This window comes from Bidens hawaiensis, unplaced genomic scaffold, assembly GCF_021521415.1.
Source record: "Bidens hawaiensis isolate Kalapana, Puna unplaced genomic scaffold, B.hawaiensis_p1.1 tig00008556_1, whole genome shotgun sequence".
In the NCBI taxonomy this organism is placed as follows: domain Eukaryota; kingdom Viridiplantae; phylum Streptophyta; class Magnoliopsida; order Asterales; family Asteraceae; genus Bidens; species Bidens hawaiensis.
In genome coordinates, this window is record NW_027491615.1 from 471,154 (window position 1) to 494,647 (window position 23,494).

General features: G+C 33.3%; 2 pseudogenes across 2 annotated transcripts; one reads left to right on the forward strand and one right to left on the reverse strand.

Moving 5' to 3' along the window:
- Window positions 1-241: 241 nt before the first annotated feature.
- Window positions 242-6,119, forward strand: LOC143529484 (homeobox-leucine zipper protein ATHB-8-like; annotated as a pseudogene). The gene is made up of 18 exons (XR_013134669.1): window positions 242-460; window positions 1,013-1,180; window positions 1,257-1,340; window positions 1,430-1,520; window positions 2,703-2,798; window positions 2,873-2,986; window positions 3,081-3,164; window positions 3,273-3,428; window positions 3,523-3,597; window positions 3,681-3,787; window positions 3,887-4,079; window positions 4,287-4,472; window positions 4,544-4,627; window positions 4,936-5,064; window positions 5,138-5,454; window positions 5,540-5,645; window positions 5,726-5,875; window positions 5,970-6,119. The product of XR_013134669.1 is annotated as a homeobox-leucine zipper protein ATHB-8-like (transcript).
- Window positions 6,120-6,314: 195 nt separating this feature from the next.
- Window positions 6,315-8,131, reverse strand: LOC143529483 (protein SAWADEE HOMEODOMAIN HOMOLOG 1-like; annotated as a pseudogene). Its single transcript, XR_013134668.1, has 8 exons — window positions 7,887-8,131; window positions 7,754-7,799; window positions 7,568-7,658; window positions 7,406-7,466; window positions 7,274-7,325; window positions 7,053-7,193; window positions 6,840-6,959; window positions 6,315-6,575 (listed from the first exon to the last, which is right to left on the reverse strand). The product of XR_013134668.1 is annotated as a protein SAWADEE HOMEODOMAIN HOMOLOG 1-like (transcript).
- Between the last annotated feature and the right edge of the window lie 15,363 nt (window positions 8,132-23,494).

Below are 23,494 nucleotides of genomic sequence, written 5' to 3' on the forward strand. Positions count from 1 at the left end.
AAGATTTGATTTTTATGAGAAATTCTTCATGGGTTTGTATTAATTTTGCTTGAAATCTTGAATTATCACATGATCAATAAAAGGGTTTGTTTCTTGTGGTTTTTGGTGAATTTTTTATCTTTCTATGCCAAGAAATGATTTTTTTGTATGGCTAAGAGGTTATTAACTTATTATGAGTTGTATGTTTACCGGGCACATTTGTTTGTTTGTTTAATTAATTAGCAAATTTTACTTGTTTTAGAGTAATGATGGCGGTGAGTTCGGGTTGCAAAGGGGACTCTATGGGGATGGACAATGGGAAATATGTTCGCTACAAACCGGAACAAGTGGAAGCCTTAGAAAGATTATACCATGATTGCCCAAAACCGAGCTCGCTTCGTAGACAACAACTCATTCGCGAGTGCCCCATCCTTTCAAACATCGAGCCGAAACAAATCAAAGTTTGGTTTCAGAATCGAAGGTAAAGCTCAAGTTTTTAATGGTTAATTCTTGATCTTGAAACAGAAAAAAAAATAGGAAATCCCATTTTGAACTATAAATTTGGGTGGTAATCTTTCTAAAAGTTAAAAGATTTAATTTCTTGATCTTGAATTATACCCTTAAATCATGCATAATCCCATTATGGACCATAGAGAATTGGGAAAAATCTTGTTCAAGTTTTTGTGACTTCTTTTGGTTTAAATTGTAAATTCTTGATCTTGATTCTTGACACACCTTTTCACCTTATCTCTTTTATAGTTTTGTAATTCTTTAGTTAAAAAGCTTAATTTTTTTAAACCATATTAGATCCATAAAAAATGCCCCATTTTGGACCAAAAAGGATTGAGTGTTAATCTTTTTCAAGTTTTTGTATCTTTTTGGGTTAAAAGTTCAAGTTCATGATCTTGAAACTCACCCTTCATGTTAAGTGCATCAAAAAAATATGAAACTTGCACAAGAAAGAATTGGATGGTTATCCTTTTCAAGTTTTAGTGGCTTTTTTAATTAAAAGTTTGTTTTTTTGTCTATAAAGATGTAGGGAAAAACAAAGAAAAGAGGCATCAAGGCTGCAAGCCGTGAACCGGAAGCTATCAGCAATGAATAAGCTGTTAATGGAAGAAAACGATCGGTTACAGAAACAAGTTTCTAACTTGGTGTATGAAAACGGTTACTTTCGACAACAGACTCAAAACGTAATTAAGTTCACATTTTTTCAAATTTGGCTTTCTTTAATTTCCAAACTTATTTTATTCACTCTTTTATCGTATGTTATGCAGATGGGGGTTATCACCACCGACACGAGTTACTCGTCACCACCACTTGAGCCCTCAACATCCACCAAGGGATGCTAGTCCTGCAGGGTAATTTAGTCATTTTACCATCCATTCTTTATGTTCTTGATTGGTCATTACTTTATATGGATATAAATTTGAAAGTTGTGTTTTTTTAGGCTTTTGTCCATTGCAGAAGAGACTTTAACAGAGTTTATATCAAAGGCAACTGGGACTGCTGTTGAGTGGGTCTAAATGCCTGGGATGAAGGTTCTTTGCACTTACTTTATTTAATCTTATTAAATATTTTAATGGTGTTTAATCATTGCATTAACCTTTAGTTAATATTATCTCTTGATTTAAATAGAATTGTTCATAAAGGAGCCTGCTAACCTTCTTATTCACATTGGAATCTCATCATTTGAGCCACAATCCTCCACATTCAAACTTTTTATAAAATTTTTATTGGTTTTGTCTTTTCTTTTTTTATTATATTCTTCAACTTTCTGATTTTATATACCGATAAAAACAAATCATTATTCCTTAAAAGAATTTGGTTTCTTTTTCTGCCTATCTAATGTTTTAGGCTTTTAGATTTAGCACTAGATGAAATGAAGGTGTCAATGTGGGTCCCGATCGCGTTTATCTCGTGGTGGGACCCATAAAACCATTTTCTTTCATTTCCCACGCGTTTATCTCGTGGTGGGACCCATAAAACCATTTTCTTTCGTTTCCCACCTTCTGCTCCCATGTTCATATTTCCTTGTGTAAAAACAAGACCCCGAAAACTGAACCATATCTTTAACCGGAAAAAACTGAACCAAATTCAATTGAATAAGCCAAGTAATAAGCGGTTTGATCGGATAACCAAACCGAATAAATTGGTTTAATCGATTGAATTCGGTTCGGTTAAACACATTTCTAATTTGGATCGGTTCGGTTTTTGGTTAAGGCCAAAAAATTTCAAAACCGAATAAAGTCATAAGCCAGTATCCGAACCGATGAACACTCCTAAATTGTAAATAACCCAAAAGAGCGAGACATAAGTTAATGAAAAGTATGATTTTTTTACTCTCTCAAAGTTTTGAACTTGTATTGACTATGAAGTTTTAACTTTTAACCCCTTTGACTTGAAAGCGGCGGATTTCTAATCCGTTGTATGAGATTGACTCTTTCCATACTAGAAATAATCGCAGGAAATCGATTTCAATTTCGACCAATTTATAACAAAAAAAGTCAAAACTATAAGTTTTTTTCTTAAATGGCTTTCTTTTTTTGACCTGTCTCAGTAAATTAGTTTCAACCTGGCTCACCCTTTATGCATTGATTAATCTTTCTTGAATATAATCTTCTAAATAAAACAGTAATCTTTACATATTTACTATCCATTAAAACAATCTTTTTTTTTTAAATTTGTTTTATAATAATTTCCATGTGTAACCAATTTTGCAGCCTGGTCCGGATTCCATTGGAATCATTGCTATTTCTCACGGTTGCACTGGTGTTGCAGCACGTGCGTGTGGTCTAGTCGGTCTTGAGCCTACAAGAGTAAGCAGCCCCCTCTCTCTCTCTTGTGGTACCCAAAATGTGTAAACATTGATTTTAAAAGTTTGTATTTTTAGGTTGCTGAAATCCTTAAAGATCGGCCTTCTTGGTTTCGTGATTGTCGAGCCGTGGATGTTCTCAATGTGCTCACAACCGGAAACAACGGAACAATTGAGCTGCTTTACATGCAGGTTAGCGCATGCGTTAGAAACTTATACATTAAAATGAATTTTGTACAAGTTGACCTTGATGGTTTGACTCTTTTGGTTGACCATGGTTTTTTAGCTTTATGCACCAACTACTTTAGCACCGGCATGTGATTTTTGGTTACTGCGTTATACGTCTGCTTTGAAGGATGGTAGCCTAGTGGTACGTGTGAAAAATAGTTTCTTTCTTTCATTATTATTATTATTATTGTTATTATTATTATTATCATTTTGAAAGAAATGTGATGACTTTTGTTTTGTTTACTTAAAGGTATGTGAAAGATCACTAAACAACACTCAAAATGGCCCTACAATGCCACCGGTGCCTCATTTCGTGAGAGCCAAAGTTCTGCCAAGTGGGTACCTCATACGACCCTGTGACGGTGGCGGTTCGATAATTCACATCGTTGACCATGTTGACTTTGAGGTACAAAAAAAATCAACTTTTTAATCCGAAATTAGTGCTTGCGCTTTCTTTTTTTATATTAATTTCTAACTATATTACATCCCGTGCCATGTAGTCGTTAAGTGTTCCAGAAGTTTTACGCCCTTTATACGAGTCATCAACATTACTCGCTCAAAGAACCACACTCGCGGTATGACCATGTCATTAATATTTTCTAAAACACATTTTCTTTAAGAAAGATTTTGTTTTTATTTTTCTTTTATTATTTTTTAGGCTTTTCGCCAGTTGAGGCAGATTTCACAAGAGATATCTCAACCAATGGTTACTAGTTGGGGACGAAGACCGGCTGCTCTTCGTGCACTCGGTCAAAGAATGAGCAGGTTTCATTATTATTATTATTTTATAAAAATTGTGACAAAGTGACGGTATCTTATATTATGATGTGATGTAACATTAAAGATTTGAATTTTTTGATGCAGAGGTTTTAACGAAGCGATTAACGGTTTTAGTGACGAGGGTTGGACAATGATGGAAAGTGATGGTGTTGATGATGTCACCGTTCTTGTAAACTCGTCTCCCGATAAGGTGATGGGTGCAACTCCATTGTATGCAGATGGGTTCCCATCCATTAGCAATGCTGTTTTATGTGCCAAAGCTTCAATGCTCTTACAAGTAAGTTGGTCAAAGTCAAACATACCAATTTTTAATCTATAAATGAGTTACACGCTTGTTACACTTTTTGGAAATTGTTTTAAAAACATTAAATTCAATGACAAAACCTGTATGCTTTAAGATATTTGTACCAAAACTTTAATAGTGTCTGTGTCAATTTTGAATATCAAAAGCAATAGGTTTGACTAAAAAAGTCATAATTGACAGAATGTGCCTCCTGCAATACTAACAAGATTCTTGAGAGAACACCGATCTGAATGGGCCGATAGCAGTATTGATGTGTACTCGGCTGCATCTGTCAAAGGCGGTCCGTGCGGTTTACCGCTAGCTAGAGGTGGCGGATTCGGTGGTCAGGTTATTCTTCCATTGGCTCATACAATCGAGCACGAAGAGGTACTTAATAAAAAGTTCTTTTTTTATAATCATTTTGCGGGTTAGTAATTTTGGTTTCTTGTTTGAAGCAGTTTATGGAGGTTATTAAGCTTGAAAACATTTCTCATTATCGGGCCGAAGACATGCTCATGCCCGGTGATATTTTCTTTTTGCAAGTAAGTCAAAACGGTTATTTTTGATTATATATTTATATGTAACAAGACACAAAGAAAATCAGGTTTTAGGTTGGTATAATCTAACATTTTAAAAACGGTCGTGTTCGGGTCGATCTGTTTATAACTCGTTTAATCCATTTTTCTACAACCCACCAGCCCGATTAACAAGTTTACAACTTGATTATAACCCGCCAACCTGTTTAACGCGTTTAGATAAACGGGTTAAACGGGTCTTGTTCGGGTTACAATTTAACCCGCCAACCCGGCCCGATTAATATCCCTACTCTTTGTACTCTTTTGTTTCCCAGCTTTGTAGTGGAGTTGATGAAAACGCGATCGGGACTTCAGCAGAACTTATATTTGCTCCGATTGACGCATCTTTCACTGATGATGCCCCGCTCCTACCTTCCGGTTTTCGCATAATCCCGATTAATAATGTAACAGTCAAATTTAATCTATTAATGTAAATTTGATTCTTTTAAGGTAAACTAACATTTGGTTTCTTAACAGAATTCTCAGAACCCGACACGTGATCTTGCATCAACACTCGAGGTGGGCCCGCCCGGGAAACGGGCACAGGCAGATTACCTCGGTCAAAGTGGGCCCGCAAAGTCGGTTATGACAATAGCGTTTCAGTTTTCTTTTGAAATTCATCTTCAAGAAAACATAGCAGCCATGGCTCGACAGTACGTGCGCAACATAATATCATCAGTACAACGAGTTGCATTAGCACTCTCACCGTCCCCGTTTGGGCCAAGAGGCCTGCAGGCCCCATCGGGTACCCCTGAAGCCCAAATGTTGGCCCGTTGGATCTGCCAAAGCTTTCGGTAACTAAGCCTTTTGAAGACTACTACTTGGTGTAATAATTAACGTTTGATTATTCAACTTTTTGGATTTTTTTTTTGTGTGTAGCTGTTTTCTTGGTGAGGATCTTTTCAAAATGGTTGATGAACGAAGTGATTCGATGCTTAAAACACTTTGGCATCATTCGGATGCGATAATGTGTTGTTCTCTAAAGGTAATGCTTTATATATAGTTATATTTATATACAGATATAAGTTGTATTTCATGGTTTATATTAATATTATTATTTCGCAGGCATTGCCAGATTTCACATTCGCGAATCAGGCGGGATTAGATATGCTTGAAACAACATTAGTTTCACTTCAAGATATCACTCTCGACAAGATCTTTGATCAAGGTGGAAGAACAAGTGTTTGCTCTGAGCTCCCACAGGTTCTACAACAGGTAAAAGTTTTAGTTTTGCATAATGACTAGTTTGACTTTAAAAAGTCAAAAGTCAAATGTTAATAATTTTGTTTGTTTGTTTGTTTTGTTTTAGGGGTTTGCTTGTCTTCCGGGTGGCGTTTGCTTGACAAGCATGGGGAGACCTGTCTCATATGAGCGAGCGGTTGCTTGGAAGGTATTGAACGATGAAGAGAATCCTCACTGCATAGCGTTCGTGTTTGTTAATTGGTCATTTGTTTAAATTTGTGTAAGTTAAAAAGAAAAACCTTGTTCTGTTTAGAAAGACTAGCTTTAGAAAGCTAAACATGTTGATTATTGCATACCATAGGTATATTTAAAAGGCTATGGCTTTCTGTTGTTTTTCAAGATACATGTGCTTATTATTATTTCTTCTATTTAAAGATTCTTCTATTTGTACTTATGCATATCTTTTAAAATTGTTTAAAAAAGGTAATACTAATTAGAAAACTACTCCCTTGAAGGATGAATGATACAACATTTGAGTTCTGGTAAATGAAGCCCATATGGCAATAAAATCACTAGCAACAAATCCATAATCATGTTAACAACGCTGCTAGATCATCCCCTAAGCTACATCGATAAAAGCATCGAACATATGTCTACAAACAACAGCTTACAATATGAGAACCGGCTTCTAATAATCTGGCGGGCCACAAAGACTATTCAACTGAACGCTTTCCTAAAACACAAAAGAAATGTTAACATCAGTCTTTATTCTTCAACGTCAAACGTGTCATATCTTGGTATCAAAATTGAAGGAGTAAGGCCACACCTTTAACACCAAATGCTTTCATTTGTTTCGTAATTATATGAAAATGATTATTGCAGTCAAAAACTTTTTTTAACAATTCATGGTATTCACGTCAATTTTGAATTTGAGATACGCACGTTTGACCTCAAAAGTCAAACTAAGTTATTATGTTATGTAACTTTATGTTCTTACCTCAGAGTTGTCATGCACATAGCGAATCAAGATCACGCATCTACAACCCCTTACATCATGCAACTTTCTTTGAATGTCAATAACTCGAGCATCATAATAACTTGCCTCACCATTTCTCTCCTGATAACGCACCAAAAAAACATCAAAACATTAGCATCCAACAATCAAATAGATGATATTAAAATTTCCAAAAGTTTGTAGAGCGTGGCAGACTTGGAAGCAAAGTAGCGTATCTCCAACCGTGACTTTATTACATTCCGAGTGCTCAAGTGGGACCGACCGTTCCCTCACATTTTTAGCATGGACCCACTCATCCTCTTCGGTCCCAAAACCAACATATCTTACTAGAACTTGCTGAAATTTATTTAAAAAAAGCAACTTTTAAATGTTACAAGTTTTTATAAATAAACAAAAAGTATATTAAACAAACTTACGGGCCCACTTGATTCAAGAACTCAGTGTGTGATAAACGTTTCCACATCGTACCTGCAAAACGTATGACAATATGATTGATAGTTAGTTACTAAACACAATTCTAAATATTCATTAAATCTTTATTTTGTTACCATGAATCATCTGATGATTTTGCCTCAAATTCCAAGTTTGACATATCTATATCTTTTTCTCCTGCACATATTAATCAAAATACCAAAATATTCCTCAATATTTACAAGATAGGGCAACTTTTTAAAGATTAATTGGAGGGCAAAAAAGTAATTTCGGGGCACCTTTAGACATATCAGAAGTCTCATTATTGTTCTCAAAGGCACAATCTTTTGACATAAGATCTTGATGCCTAACAAGGAGCCAATTTTGAACCTAATACATGACAATAAAATAAACATGTAAATAAAAGTATAAAAATAATTATTAGTCCTTGTTAATAATGTTAGCAAGTATGAAAAACGGCAGACCTCGGGCCATTTTAAAGCGGGCTTTCCAGCACGACCTGCAGAACGGCTGTTAAACACCAAAACCGATTATTTAATAATCATTGTAACATATAAAATTTGGGTCTGCAAAAGGTTTTATGAATTCGAAACTCACTTGAATCCACCTGTCATTTTCTTAATGACCTCTGAATTTGGAACTTGTCCTAATTCCTTTAGCACTCTGTCCATTTTCTCCATCTGTGATGTTAAGTATTCACTAATTAGTCTTAATTGTTGTACAAAATGCGTATAATTAACTTTAAACACTGCATATCACAGCTTTACACCGGAGTGTGCATGAAACCAAAAAAAGAAAAAAAAAATGAAACAAAAACCGACAGTTTGATTTTATGTTTTCGTAAAAACTGAACTGTTGGTTCGGTGTCGGTTTTGCGTGTGACTAAAAAAACAAACCGAACCGACCTTTTGGAGTTTTTTCTTTTTCTTTTTTCATTTTAAATTTGAAGTAATTATAATAGTTTAATATATAGTTTAACTCAAATGTATAATAAATAAATATAAAGACTAACAAAAAAAATATTTAGGCCCAAACTCATTATTCTAGACTAATTTTATTTTTTTTGCCCAAAGTTTTCAAGCGAAATAAAACCCGCATTTCGGTCTTTGGTTCAGTTTTAGCCCAAAACCGAACTGAACCGAGCCAAACCCAGAATTAATAATGCACCCAGATGAAAAAAATATGCCTAAAATGAACAAATAGTTTGTAATTTTCAAAAACTTATATAATTATTAAAGATTAACATCAAGACAGACACTTTAAACGGACCCAGATGGAATTAAAACCCTGAATCAAGAAAGTTGTTAATTACTGAAATGAGAGGTGTGTGTAATGACTGACCTCAAATATTGTAAACCCATTGAAAACTTTCTTTTCTGCTCTAGGACGAAGTTGATGATCCATCTTTGTAAATTGTAATTAGCTTTCCAAATGGGTACTCCGAATAATAAGAAATTTGGTTGAACAGAAATGGTGGAAAAAGAAGAAAGAAACAAAGAAATGGTGGAATATAGGAATAAAGTGTGCACGACCGGATTCGGTATTGGTATCGATATTATCAAGATCTAACGGTTTGGTATTTACTGAATATTGTTCTAATGTACTGATACTGACTGGTATCGTGATACCGTGTACCGAACCGGGTATTTTTGGTATCAGTACCAAGTTTTTAAAAATTCAGGATCAAGAAATTCATGATTAACATCGGTCGACGATATATACTGGTATGATATCGGGCACATCTCTACCATGTAAATAATTGCATATAATTATTCATTTGTTGATAATAATATTTTGAACAATGATGTTTTAACTTTTATATTGGTTGTTAAACACAATATGATAATGCTATATAAATGAGTTGATATAAAAGAATTTTGATTTTAATAATTTAAACTGTAACTCTGTTGTTGATAAGAATTTATATATTTTAATGTGAGCAATAAGACTCATAACTTTTGGCATAGCGAATTTTAAACAATCTAAGCAATTAAGTCGTACGGTAAAAATTGAAGGTGAGTTGTACTCTTATGCAACATGATTATATGTTAATGTATCTTAATGGAGTGTATATAGAATTTTAGACTTGAAGTGATTATGTAATATCTGACTTTTATCAAAATAATAAATAAAGAAAATTTATTTATAATTGTGTGCTATTATCTAATTATGTCAAATAATAACAAGTTTGGTGATAGCCTTGGACATAAACATGGATTTAAGGGTGGTAATGGGTTTGAGATCCATGGACTTAGCATATATAATCACCTTAAACCTCCTTAAACTCTAGATTAGAGGTGCACAAAATACCCGGTTCCGGACCCGACCCAGAACCGGTTCCTACCTGTACCTAATTTGCGGGTACGACATGGTATTAGATTTCTTCCCGGAGCTGTACTCGGAACCGGAAATACCCGGTCAAAACCCAACCATGCCCTACCCAAAACCCGAAAAAAACTTGGTCAAGTACCCAACTATTCCAGGAATTGATTCCTACCCGACTTTGACTTTTATAGATCATACCCGGAATCGATTCCTACCCGAATCTGGGTACAAAAAACCCGATTTGTGCACATCTACCCTAGATCTCATAATCCATCTTTTGCTTACACACACTCAAAACACACACTCTCTCCATCTTTCATCTAAACCGGATCTAGAAACAATAGGAACGAGCAAGATTCACCTTGTACTCGTTTGTTGTACATTCAAGAAGAAAGGTCAATATCAAACCTGTGTCAAAAATTCAAATCTGAAACGACCTCGAACCAAATCTGAAACGACCTCGAAAATGTATGTTTTAGCTAAAAATGTAGGATTTTGTTGTCTTATTGTCATGACAATTGGTAGGATGTTAGATTGGGTTATGGTAAGTGTTAAGAATTGCAAAAGTTACCATAAACGAGCCAACCAGTTCATTTAGGGTACAACGAGTAGTGTTCGGTTCATGAAAAGGAAGGAAAAACGAAGTTGGTTTTGCACGAAATTTGTATGGAGTTAGGTCGGGATGAAACGTTCAATAAAGTCCCAAGCCTTACAAAAATTTGGTTCATATCCGGAAGATAAAAAATGATTTCGTTTAAACCGCAAGAATCTGCGAATAATGCTTAATTTGTGACAATGTTGTAAAAGTAGGTCTACAAGGTCGAGTACTCTCCGAGTACTCGCTACAAGGTATGGTGCCGAGGGGAGTTTCTTTAACTCCGCCTAGTTACTAAAAGTTGGACAAAGGTGGTCAACATCAGCCAGAAATACATCTAGTCGTTTAACTTGAGCCTATTTTGACTTAAAAATGCAACATAATTCGTATTTTTATAATATTAAAGAATACATATCATTTTTTTGATTAATGATTAACACTTTTTATAATAATTCTGTATATAAAAATGTATTTTTCTTATTTATATTGATATTCACTTATTTTGTTATAAATATTAATAAACTTATGATATTTGAAATATAAATATTACCCAAAAAATTAATTTTCCTTATATTTATCATGTCCGAGTACTCCCTCCAAGGGAGTCGGCCGCCTAGGGACCGCCTATCGACTTCTGCAACATTGATTTGTGACTTGCGAATTGAGCTTGGTTTGCAAATTGGGAAAGTAACTTGATTTGCAAATTGGGAGAGTAACTTTATTTGCAAATTGGGAGAATAACTTGATTTGCAAATTGAGAAAATAACTTGATTTGGAAATTGCAAGAATAACTTGATTTGCAAATTGCGAGAATATCCAGACTTGCGAATTTCAAGTTAGACATACTTGCGAAGTCCGTGTTAGCCAGACTAGCAAATTAAAAGTTAGCCGAAATACTTAACTTTTGGCTCAGTTAGTGGTTTCCATTAACTAGGCCAACTTAGTTAAATAAATTAGTGAGCTTTGTTTAACTTAGTTAGTTGGATAGTTAATGTATGTATACGTTAAATAGTGAGCCGTGCCCAGTTAAATAAATGAATTACAATTAACTCAGAATGCTTAAGGATCTAGGTGAGTTTCTAGCCCCCTTTCCTTTTAAGTATTCTCGAAATGTGTGCATACTTGTAATAAAAGAATTTATACACATTATTTAAATATATTTGCATATTGTAAGAATATGGCGTATGTGTTTATTGATTTATTGCATATGTGACTGTAAAAGTTGTAGAATGGATATAATGTAAGATGTAGGGTGGCACCCGTACAATATATGTGCAAGAATTATAGTGGCAGACTCTATAATATATGTGAAAGAGTTAGGGTGACAGACCCTTATAATATATGTGCAAGAATTAAAGTGACAGACTCTATAATATATGTGTGAGAACTAGGGCGGCATACCCTTCTAATATCTGTGTAAGAATGTAAGAATAATTAAGAGGTAAGAATGTAAGTACATGTTGTATGTAAGAATAGTATATTCAGATACGTATGTATGTATGTATGTATGTATGTATGTATGTATGTATGTATGTATGTATGAGAATAACCTATGATTTGTTTAAACTAAAGCTCACTCAATGTAGCTTATTTTAGTATGCACGCAGACAAATATGTTTAAAACAGCTAGCTTGAGGAGCACACATGGCAGAAGAATAAGGCATCTGAAAAAAGAAGTTGCGATGTTTGTGATGTTTGAACTTAAATGACATGTTTAAATGTTTTTTTAAATTGAGAATATGTAATAAATGGTTGAAGTTTATTATCCCGCGAAAGTTTTATTTAACTCCGATATGTAGAATTGTGTTTATGAGTAAATCCAATACTAAGTAGTGTTTCTGGGTATGAGGCCTTACATATTATGTGACTACTATGTGTAACATCTCGAAAATTTTCATACTAAGTTAGGGCCACAAGGGTCAACTCTCAAAGTTAAGGGGTTAAAAATAAAAATTTTGAATTTCAAGATGCATCGCGCTACGCGATGGGAGTTCATCAAAATCAATAAAAGGGCGGTTTCACACTACGCGATGGCCAAACCAATTGGTCCATCGCGATACGCTAAGTACACGTTAATTAACCGGGTACACATGTCCAACCACGTGTCAAAACGTGGCACAATTTTACAAATTGCGGCATCGTGTATTGCGACGGACACAACCCAGCTCCATCGCGATACGCGATGGAAGCCAAAGCTTGCCTATAAAAGGGGGGCTACAGGTTTGAACCAATTTCATCCCAAAACACCTTCACTTTCACACACACAACCTAGGAATTTGTGCCCCAACTTTCCCGGAGAACCGGCGACCGTTCTCGAAGTACGTGCAAGTTACTAAGCCCCGAAGACATGCTAACGTCCAAGCGTCTTTATATTCGATTATCTAAGTCCTACCGACAAGTTGCTACTCTTTTCTTATTATTTTTATTTCTCTAGTGATTGTATTAAGATAGGGTTTATGTTTAAGTTATTTCAATATATAGTTATGATAGCTTAGACCTAGTCGAGGTTATAGTCTTTAACCTTGAAAAGATTACCATGTATAAAATAAGATTTTACAAAATCAAATGATGTTACTTCTAGACGAAGTAATGATAACAAAAGTATCTTTTGACGGATATGTAGTAACTGAAAGGGGGATATCATTAGTAGTAAGTTTCTTGCTAAAGGAAAGTAATTCGTTCAAATCCCGATCAACCGTTGGATTAGTTTACTTACCTGGAGAAACTCACAAACGTGTTAGAACCTATTAGGCCAAAGCATGCTATTTCAAACGTCATATAAATACAAGTATATTTTTACGAACAACCGTAATTTTATCAAGGTTAAACCAGACTTTGTCTGCAACTTAATCAAGAAACACAATCCAGGTATTTATACAAACATATTTTACTATAGGTTAACATCATACAAACAGGAAAAGGTTTTCAAACATCACCGAACCGACAATCACATGTGAATACGTTAAACCTTTATAAACATACATTTTTACTCTTGTAGTAAACAGGTTGTTTATTACATAGAGTCAGATAAACATTTGCATGAGATTACATGATCTCTAAAACGTTACAATATAATATAGAAAATAAAAGCAACTCAGATCGATTACACATGTGTCTAGATCCAAACATAATTGACTTAGCATGCATGCGAATAAAGTCAGTCATAACCAGTTCTCCAATAGGTTAACAGACTCGAAGAACCTTTGAATTGTGTGTGTATGGCAGTGGTACAAATCCCGAGAATGACATGCATTCCTGCTGAGTTTGTAACAGAAAAATATATTTATATTTAACGATTGTTATAAATCATTTTAGAGTCAGTCAACGTCTCACTAGCTCATTATTGACGTATTTCCCCAACCATTGCATATTTAACTGCAGTAGCTATATCAAGGATTTAAGAGTCATGGAGATTGATGATCGCGTTACAAGATGGCTCAATTTTGAATATTTAATCCTTATAATAGTACAAAAAGTATTTTGTAACTGAATACTCAGGTATTTAATTCCCGAGAAAGTTTTCAGTTTAAATTAGTATTTTATAAAGTCTTCCGCTAAAATAAGCTCACAACTCTAATATATTTACAAAGCAGGTACCAACCGATCGTCAGACTCCTAGGCCCTAAGTCTAGGTATGACACTATGAATATAATGTATTAAATCAAATTGAGGTAACTAAAACAACAATGAAATTCTTGGAAACTTGAGGATGAAGTTCCAAATTTGAGGGCATCAAGTCTCTGTTTTTTACAAAGGGCTCAGAGAGGCGATCGATGATATTGTGGTATGAGGGGTTCTGTTTTTTGGGGATTTTTAATTGAGACTAGCCTCTCACCTAATCTATTTTAGGGGCTTAGGTTTATATTCAGATGAGGATGTTTCCACATATGATTTCGTTGCCTTGATAGCACAATCTTGGAAGTTGCGTGACCATATTTTGCGGGATTGTGGTGTTGATGCGTTGGATTCCGATTTTGGGCGTGCGTTGGATTGTTTGCACAGTTTCATTCCCGATCTTGATCTTGGCGGGTTCACTAATAATCGCAGTTCCCCCTAAAGCCCAAGTTGCTTTGGCTATTGCCCTTTATAGTAAAATTGTGCAAAGATTGGGAGAGAAGTTTGGCATATCCACTCGTTAGAGAGCAGTGTTAGAATGTCTTCAGGCTGCTCATGCTCAAGATTTCTTGACTGTCATCCCCTTCATAAAGTTAGGCCATCACATGTCAGCAGTGGAGTACTGAGCCATTCTTAAATATCATTCAACGATCCCATGTTCCCAGCTGACGAGTCATGCCCGGTCTACCGCAAAGTTTGTTTAGATACTTTTGGCGAATATTTGGTTCATTGCAAGGATCTATCGAGGTTTAAATATGGACATGACTTGGTCAAGGATGTCCTTTGTGATGTGTTAGAATGAGCAGAGATCTCGGCAATAAAAGAGGCTCCCGTGAATTTCCTGTCGGATCGACGTGAAGGGAGGTCTACTCTCCGCCCAACGAACATTCCTGTGTTTGAATGGGTAGGGGTCATGCTTGTGTTGACCTTACTGGAGTATCACCCTTGTCGGGCTTAGGTACGCCGAGTTTGTAGCTAGGTAGGCCGTATTAAAGGCAAAATCCGAAAAAATTGCTAAGCACGAGAATGCTTGTGCCAAGAATCAACATGTCTTCATTCCATTTGTTTTTGATATATTTAGGTCCCATACCCTAGATGTAGTTACGTTTTTTAAAAGAGTTTAGCTGGTTGTGCACGATAACATATCGACGTCGAAGAACTGGAACTTTGTTTTTTCAGTAGAATAAGATTTTCCATTCAAAAATAGGTTGCGGCGCAACTTGTTGTTCGTTTACATGCCTCTCTATTGTAATTTGATTTTTTTTATGAAATTATCAAAATTGAAATTGATTGTAATATTTCAACACATACTTTAGGTATATGTAACAGGACATCTAATTTGGTATCATGTTCAATTGTTTATCAAATTATCGTGATCTTGCAAAAATGTAAATTTGAATTTTCGATACCTACTTCAGTTTAGATTGTTGGAAAGAAGAAAACAAAATTGAAGATGATGTTGGTTGAAGAAGATGAAGATAAAGAAAAGCAATAAGACACCTCAATTTTTGTGTGGATTTAATAAAGAAAGAGAATTTGAATCTTAATAAGATGTGTGTTTGTAAATTACAGATAAATAGCAATAACATTTTCTTAAAAAGACATTTTGGAAAGACATTTTCTTAGTAGAGAAAATTTCCTTTTGTAGATATAATATCTACCTCTATCTATACTAACAAATAAAAATAATGAGGATGATATATTTTAACCACATTCAATCCTAACTTTAATTTCTCTTCTATTTTCTAATATCTACTCTCCTTAATCCATAAGTAGCAATAGCATTTTCTTGATAGTGCATTTTGGAAAAAGATGTTTTATGAGGAGAGAAATGTTCCTTTCGTAAATATATCATATTTACCTCTACCTATACTAATAAACAAATATAATGAGAATGACATGTCCTAACCACATTCAATCTTGACTTTATTTATCTCATATTTTCTAATCTCTACTCTCTTTTATCCATGCTATCCATGGGTTATGACTTAATTGGTATGATCCATTAGTTGTGACCCATATGAAAAAAAAGGTAAATGTAATTTAAATCACACTAACTTTACTAATCCGTCACATCTAATTTTACTATTAGATATAGAAAGTTTGACAATGAATTTTTTAAAAAACATAAACTGTTGAATATCTATAACAAGATTAAAATCAAAAATTGAATTATAAAATTAGATAAATAATGATTTACAAACCATTATCGTAGCATAACTATTAACATATGTTAAAATAGATATTTAATTATGTGTATACTTCGAGCATGTAACATTTGAAGTGTGTGTGATAATCTTATAATTAGGGATAACTTCGGTTTTGGTCCCTGTAGTTTATTAAAGTTACCAATTTTTATCTACCCAATAGTTTATTTTAAGTTTTTTTTATCCAATACTTTCATTTGACTATCAATAAGTCCAACCTGTTAATGGCATCCACTAACCGTTAGTCAATACAACTTTAAGGTGCTATTTTATACTACCTCCGTCCCATTATAAGTGTCATAGTTTGAATTTTCAAGTCTTTCTTTTGCAATGTTGACCGTAAATATTTTTGTTCGTGTCATATAATACTTGATGAAAATTATATCAATGTAAAATACGTTTTAAACCCAATCCATTCATATATTTTACATCAAGTATTATATAACACAAACAAAAATATTGTCGGTCAAAGTTAAACAAGAAAGACTAGAAAAATCAAATTAGAACACTTATAATGGGACGGAGGGAGTATTATCCACATACTTTAGACATCCAAACATAAATGACCCTAATGTGCCTCACGGGCAAACGTATAGAAATGACACTAACGAACATAAACTATCACATGCTAATTTGAAAATAGGGATATAAGTTTACACTAAAATATTAATACTAATAATAAACTATTAAATTAATGTGACACCCGGCTAAAAATTAGCCTAAACCGTGACTAATATAATCTCGATTAGCAATAAAATTTCATCATTATGAGAAAAATCTTCTTTATTAGTGATTTAGACGTTTCAAAGGCAACAAAAAGTGCAAAAATCGTCACGTAACGAGCCTGACGTGGAATAACCTCGGGTAACGAGTCAAAAAGTAAATAAATCCTTAAATGGGCTAAATGATCTCGAAAAATTAAAATACATATTAAAGTAGTCGAGACAATGTATAAACCTATTATTAGAAAGCCTGAATCGCAAAAATTGCAAAATAAGTAACTGAGTGTCGATGGACGACCCGGTAAGGACCCAACATCAACTATTTCCAAAAATTAGTTTCTTAGGCTTGTACTATCAAGAATCCAATTTTGTTCAAAGTCTGACAAAAATTATTAGGAACGGGATTCGTTTGACTACCTAAAATTCGTTAGACGTTAAAACAGAAACTTAATATTGTTGTTTAAATACCCACTAACCAACCCAACCCAAAACCATCCCACCCATTGTTTTCTCAAAACCAACACCCCTTTCACCCACACATGTCACTTGCAATCATTACCAATCATTACTAGCTTCTAGAATCATGTGTGTTGTAACATTCTCATCCATACACCTTTCACTCCAATGATTACTCCTAATCATGATGTTGATATGTTGGCTTAATCTCCATCACCCACTTGTTCACACTATCCCTTTTTTTGTCTCTGTAAAACCCATGGCACACACACACTCTCTTCACACACAAATTCAAATCACAAACACACATACATAAACACACACAATCAATAATTAAAGTTTATGGAGATATAATCAAGAAACAAGAAAGATCAAATAAGAATAGGAGGATTAGGAGGAAGATCATCACATTCACACCCACCACACTCTCATTTTCATCTTTAGATCTTCAAGAACACAAGTAAGTTTTGTTTATGAATTGATTTCTTGGGTTAACTATGTTAAATTAGGTGTTCTTGAGTTGAGATTGAGCTTGAAAGTTTGAAAATTATGGATATTGGTGTGTGTATGTATGGACCTTATGTATGTATGTGTGTGTAAGAGGAGGGATTAAACCCACTTATACATGCATACATTCATCTTAAAGATCATACATTGATTGCTAAGCTTGATTAAAAGTATTGTTAGATCTCTTGATTGTTTGTTTTAAATTTGAATAAACTTGATATTAGGATTTGATATTAGAATAGATTTGGATTGATGTTGATCAATAGTTTGATAATATGGACATGGATTATTGGGAAATTGTTGTTAGAGATAAACAAAACAAGAGTTTGTTCATAAGTGAAAAATTGGGGATTTTTGGATATTAGATTAATGAGGGATTTTGGATGGATTGTTGAATCAAAAAGTGATATGGGATAACCTAATTAAAAGTAAGATAGGCTGTATGTTAGAATTAATAGTTGGAACTTGAAAATTAACAAAGATTGTCAAAGTTACTAAATAAAGAAACTTTAATTTAAGAAAAGTTGAATCTTTGATTTTGATATGGATACTTGTGATGAATGTGATCAATATTTGATTAATAACAACTTTGAACTAGGATAGGGTGCATGATTAGAAGCATGGATTAGTTAACACCTTGGTTAAAATGGACAGCAACTTACTAAATAAGAAAACTTTGTGGAATGATAAATTGAAAGAACAAAATTGGATAGAACACTTAGGATGCATCAAACTAATTGAATGAAACTTAGAAGTGTACTTAATAAAAGTGGGAAGATTGAATTGGATAGAATTATCAAAAATTAAAAGTTACTATAATAGGAAACATTGCTTCATGCTCAGCTTCCTTCATAAGAATAGGCTAGGATTAGTCCGGATCTAGCCTTAGTGTAGTAAATAAGAAAATGGACATCAACTTACTAAATAAGAAAACTTTGTGGAATGATAAATTGAAAGAACAAAATTGGATAGAACACTTAGGATGCATCAAACTAATTGAATGAAACTTAGAAGTGTACTTAATCAAAGTGGGAAGATTGAATTGGATAGAATTATCAAAAAATAAAAGTTACTATAATAGGAAACGTTGTTAGTTAAACACTTAGGAAATTTATAATTTGATTGGTTAATGAACTACTTGAACTTATACGTAAATGACATGATGATTTGAACCTGGACATTTAGGTATTAATATGATATTTGTTCATCTAAAAATAACAAAATTTGATTAGTAACATTATTAATAAACTTAGAATATGAACTAGAAACTTGAAAATTGGGTTAAACGTGTCTTGCGAAATGATTTGATCAAAACTGAAATTTATGGTGAATTATGTGTCCTTATATATGTGATTGGTCCATTATATGTTTAGTATAGACTTGTTCAATTTAATTGACTTGTCGGTAACGTTAACGGTCGAAAAATCGGCTTTTTTAAACGGAACCGACTCAACTCTTAGGGACTGTTTTAGAACAGCCCCTAAAGTTATAAAATTCTCATATGTAACATAATTTAATATATGGGAAAAGGACATTATGATAAAACTTAGTCCCAAACGGCTTGTGTTGCGAAAACCGACACGAAAACGTTAAAAGTTGCTATTTTAAGAAAATATTAACAAAAAAGAAAATAATATATTTTTACAAAGTAACATATAAAAGTTGACTAATATATATGTAATAAGTACTTTTCATGATTTAAAAGTTACGTTTTGCACGAAAAACCGAAACGGTTCGTTTTAAACATAAAACCGACAAGAAATATGAAAAACAAAAGATTAATATTTTCTTAAAAACTTCCGGCAATTGAAACTTAAAAAATTTTATTATATTTAATTGTTTATTAATTTAAATAATTAGATAATAGTTAACGGAAAACCGAACTATGTGTACTCGCTTATGTGCTTATGTGCTTATATGGACACTAGATTAGGACTAATAAACTAAAAAGAGTTTTCATAGAAAAACTAACATCAAGTTTTTATTAATTAAGCGTGTACTAATATAGGACACAAGATTTTGGAACAAAAAGCTACGAACAGTAAGTTTCTCTATCGAATCCCCTTCGTTTTTTAACTGGAATTGTTTTAAATCGATATTTAATTGTGTTTTTTTGGGGAAAAGCATATTCTTCATTTCATATGGAACCCATTGTTATTGTAAAGGCATTTTATTTTACAAATTGTGTCTAATGCGGGATGAGTCTAGTTGGCTAAATAATTGTTAACCGAATTCGTAAGGGCACATAAAATGGGTAGATCTATCAGGGTGACGCCCCCACTTCCAATCGCGTTGGGTTAAAAGTGGGTATATTTTGAGTATGGTATGTATCGAGTTATTAACTATGATAGTCATACGTAACGTTGTATTCTTTGCTCGTCAAAAACAACACAATTTGTTTAAGTAAAATGCCTATTGTTTTGTGATGTAATGATGGTAGATCATTACACACGGATTGGTGATATAATAGCGGTAGACCATTATACACTGGATATTTTGGATATAATTCGGGGTGTAGTGACGATTACACACGAATTGATATCGGATATAATGACAGAAGATCATTATATGGATGTTGTTTTCGATTCATATGTATATATGGACTATTTTGTTATAAAGGGAAACTCACCAACACATTGTATTAACCATTATTTTAATATGCTTTTCAGGTAATTAAATGAAGTATGGAAGCTTCGCGAAGATCTCGGGAAAATGGAGACGTGTGTTTGAATTGAAAATGTTGACTTTATGTTGAAGTTGTAGTATGAATAATAATCGTGTAATATGACACGTGTAATAACTCTGATGGTTAAATAAAGTTCAACTTTCATTAGAAATCAATTGTTAAATGTGATTGGCTTAAACGACGTCTGTCACCACCCGAAAGACTTGGTCAAAGTCTTCCGGTGTTTAAATATTAATTCGAAAGTGTATGCGAGTAGAAAACAAATAAATAAAAATATTAATAGTAAAATATTAACACATGAACCTACCGGCCAGACAAAAACGAATTATGAATCTAACCAGACGCACGTAAACGCATGTAAACCAACACAATCCCAAACGGTTCACGAACACTATTGAACAAACACGACCTCTATTTGTTATCGTTCGTTAAGCATACGAACATTTTTTTAGTTCATGTTTGTTCATTTATTAAACGGATGAACATCGTTGAACTTCCTGCCGGACGTTCGTTGTACGCTCGGTTCGTTTACAACCCTATGGTATTATGTAAAACAATTTGGTACTTATTCCAATTAACCATATTGCTTTCGCTAACATGACATTATATGATTAAAAGTATGTGAAAAGCACAAAAATAAATAACCTCAAAGTTGTATTAACTAACATATAGAAGATCGTGTTCACGGGTTGGACTAAAACTAACAGTCAAGTGAAAATATTGTATCATAAAAGCCTAAAATAAATTATTGGATCAAAATTGATATTTTTAAGCAAGCACATGGACCAAAACGAAGTTCTTTCTTCTTTTAAAGAGCAACGTATACTTTTTTTGAATTTTGAAAATTTAGCCGTTCGATTCACTTAATAGTATCAACTCATTTAAATTTCATTAACTTAATCGTCCAAATTTACCCATCTTCTATTTATTAGACTTTTTTCTGAAACAACAACAATGTATATTTTTTAAAATTTGAAAAGTTAGCCGTTAGGCTAACGTAATGATGTCGACTTAAATGCTATTAACTTCATACTCTGACTTTACTAGTTATATTTTTATCGGTTTTTTCTTTGAAACAACAATTTAACTTTTTTGAAGTTTGAAAAATTATCCGTTGGGTAACGTCAGTATTATCAACTTATATAAATACCACTAACTTCGTCCTCTGTCTTTACCAGGAGCGGATCTATATGGAAGCCTCAACTTTCTTAATGATATGTTAAATTTTTGTTTATCCTTCCAATTTAGGGATAAGTTACCCCTGAACAAACATCAGGCTACCCCTCAAAAGCCTTGCCTTGAAGTTAAAAGAGGAAGGCCATAATCGGTGCCCGGTGAACAGCTATTGAAACATTGAAGAAGATGTACTATACACTATAATATGAAAATGGGTTAAAATGGGCTTTAAAACATAAAGGGTTGACCCTCCTGTAATCTATCTATAAAAAGAAAACCTATATTTTCATTATTTTATTTTATTATATTATAATAAAAACATCATATTTCAAATTCATTGTACAATTCCCAAAAGTCACTTTTGTATCATGTATGAATGTTTAATCATATATGTTAGCATATATAATTAAGTAATTTTAAATTTTAGATATTTAAAAATATAATGCAAAGCTCTAATCAATTTTTTAATGTTATGAAATTAGGGAGTTATTCTTTCTAGTTTTTAATAACTTGAATTCGTTTTTTATATAAAGAAGAGATTTTATGCCACACAAATGCTCTCTCAAAACATCTTAAAAATGTCAAGAATTATTAGAAACGGCTAAGTTGTTAAACATAACAAAACGAACATTGAATGAATTAAGACAAAAAAGGTTTGATACGATGTTGGAAGATGTTTTTCTAAATTGAAATTTGTCAAGACGGATTTACGCAATTAAATGAGTGATGATTATAGTATTATACAAACAATGATCTAGTTAGTGTAGTTGAAAGAAAAACATTTGATAAAGTAATAGATGACGATGTAATGACTTGACTTCCAACTTTACAAAGCCGAAAAGGAAAAATCTATTAGGTATTCGTTAACTTTATTTATGTTCGTGCATTAAGTGAATGTACGGTAAAAACAATTAGGTTACCCCTGAAATTCCCTTCTAGATTCGCCAATGGTCTTTACCACAAGTAGTATATACTTACCTCTCTAGTTCTAATGCTACATTTACAAAAGTTTATTTTCCTCATTTACACCCTCTTTTTACAAAAGTTTTCTTCATTTTTTTTTGTTCATTTTCTACCTCTTTCATCATTGTTTAATTTGAATATCGACTACAATCAACCGATATTTACAGCTCTGGAATCTACACCTCCAGAAGAAAGTTGTATGAAGAAACTTGATGGTAAGAATCAATCCATGGCCAACAAAGTCTTTAAAGAAAAACTCAAATTTCATGTTTTTCATTCATCATCGTGTTTTGAAGATGATGCAAAACAAGATGATTGACCTAGAAGAAAAAAACAGGGTTTACAAGAAGCGATCGACAAATTATTTAGTGTTAGAAAGGAATGCTAAATAGGATAAAGAACAATCGGTTTCGGATATCTAAAGTTAAATGATGAATTGAAGATACAACAAAATGACATTGATGCAGCATTTAAGTTAATTGCTAAGTATGAGAGAAAAAATAAGTTGTATGACAACCGATCTTTAGAATCTGATGCTAAGGTTTTGAGTTCTGCAAAATTCGTCATTAAAAGGAAGACAAAGATTATATTTCTAGTATAAATGTCTTTGCTTATGTACATGTTTTCTTTCTGTTTCATTATTATGAGTTTATTTGATTATTTTAGTATTTAAGTTTCTTATATATGTTAATATATTGGATTTTGGTTATTAACTAGGAAGATTCCTGTGCGTTGTCGGGTTGATGTTATTGATAGTCGCAGTCGTACAACTTATCAAATCGTGCAGTGTGACTGCGAGTCGAGGTTAATTTGATCGGTACCAGGTTACGAAACCAGTAATCCCCCCCCCCCCCAAAAAAAAAAAAAAAACTTTGTTAACACAAAAATACAACAAATTAACATAACAAAACACGCTACGGTTACGAACCGATGACACTTCGGTTGGTACCTGG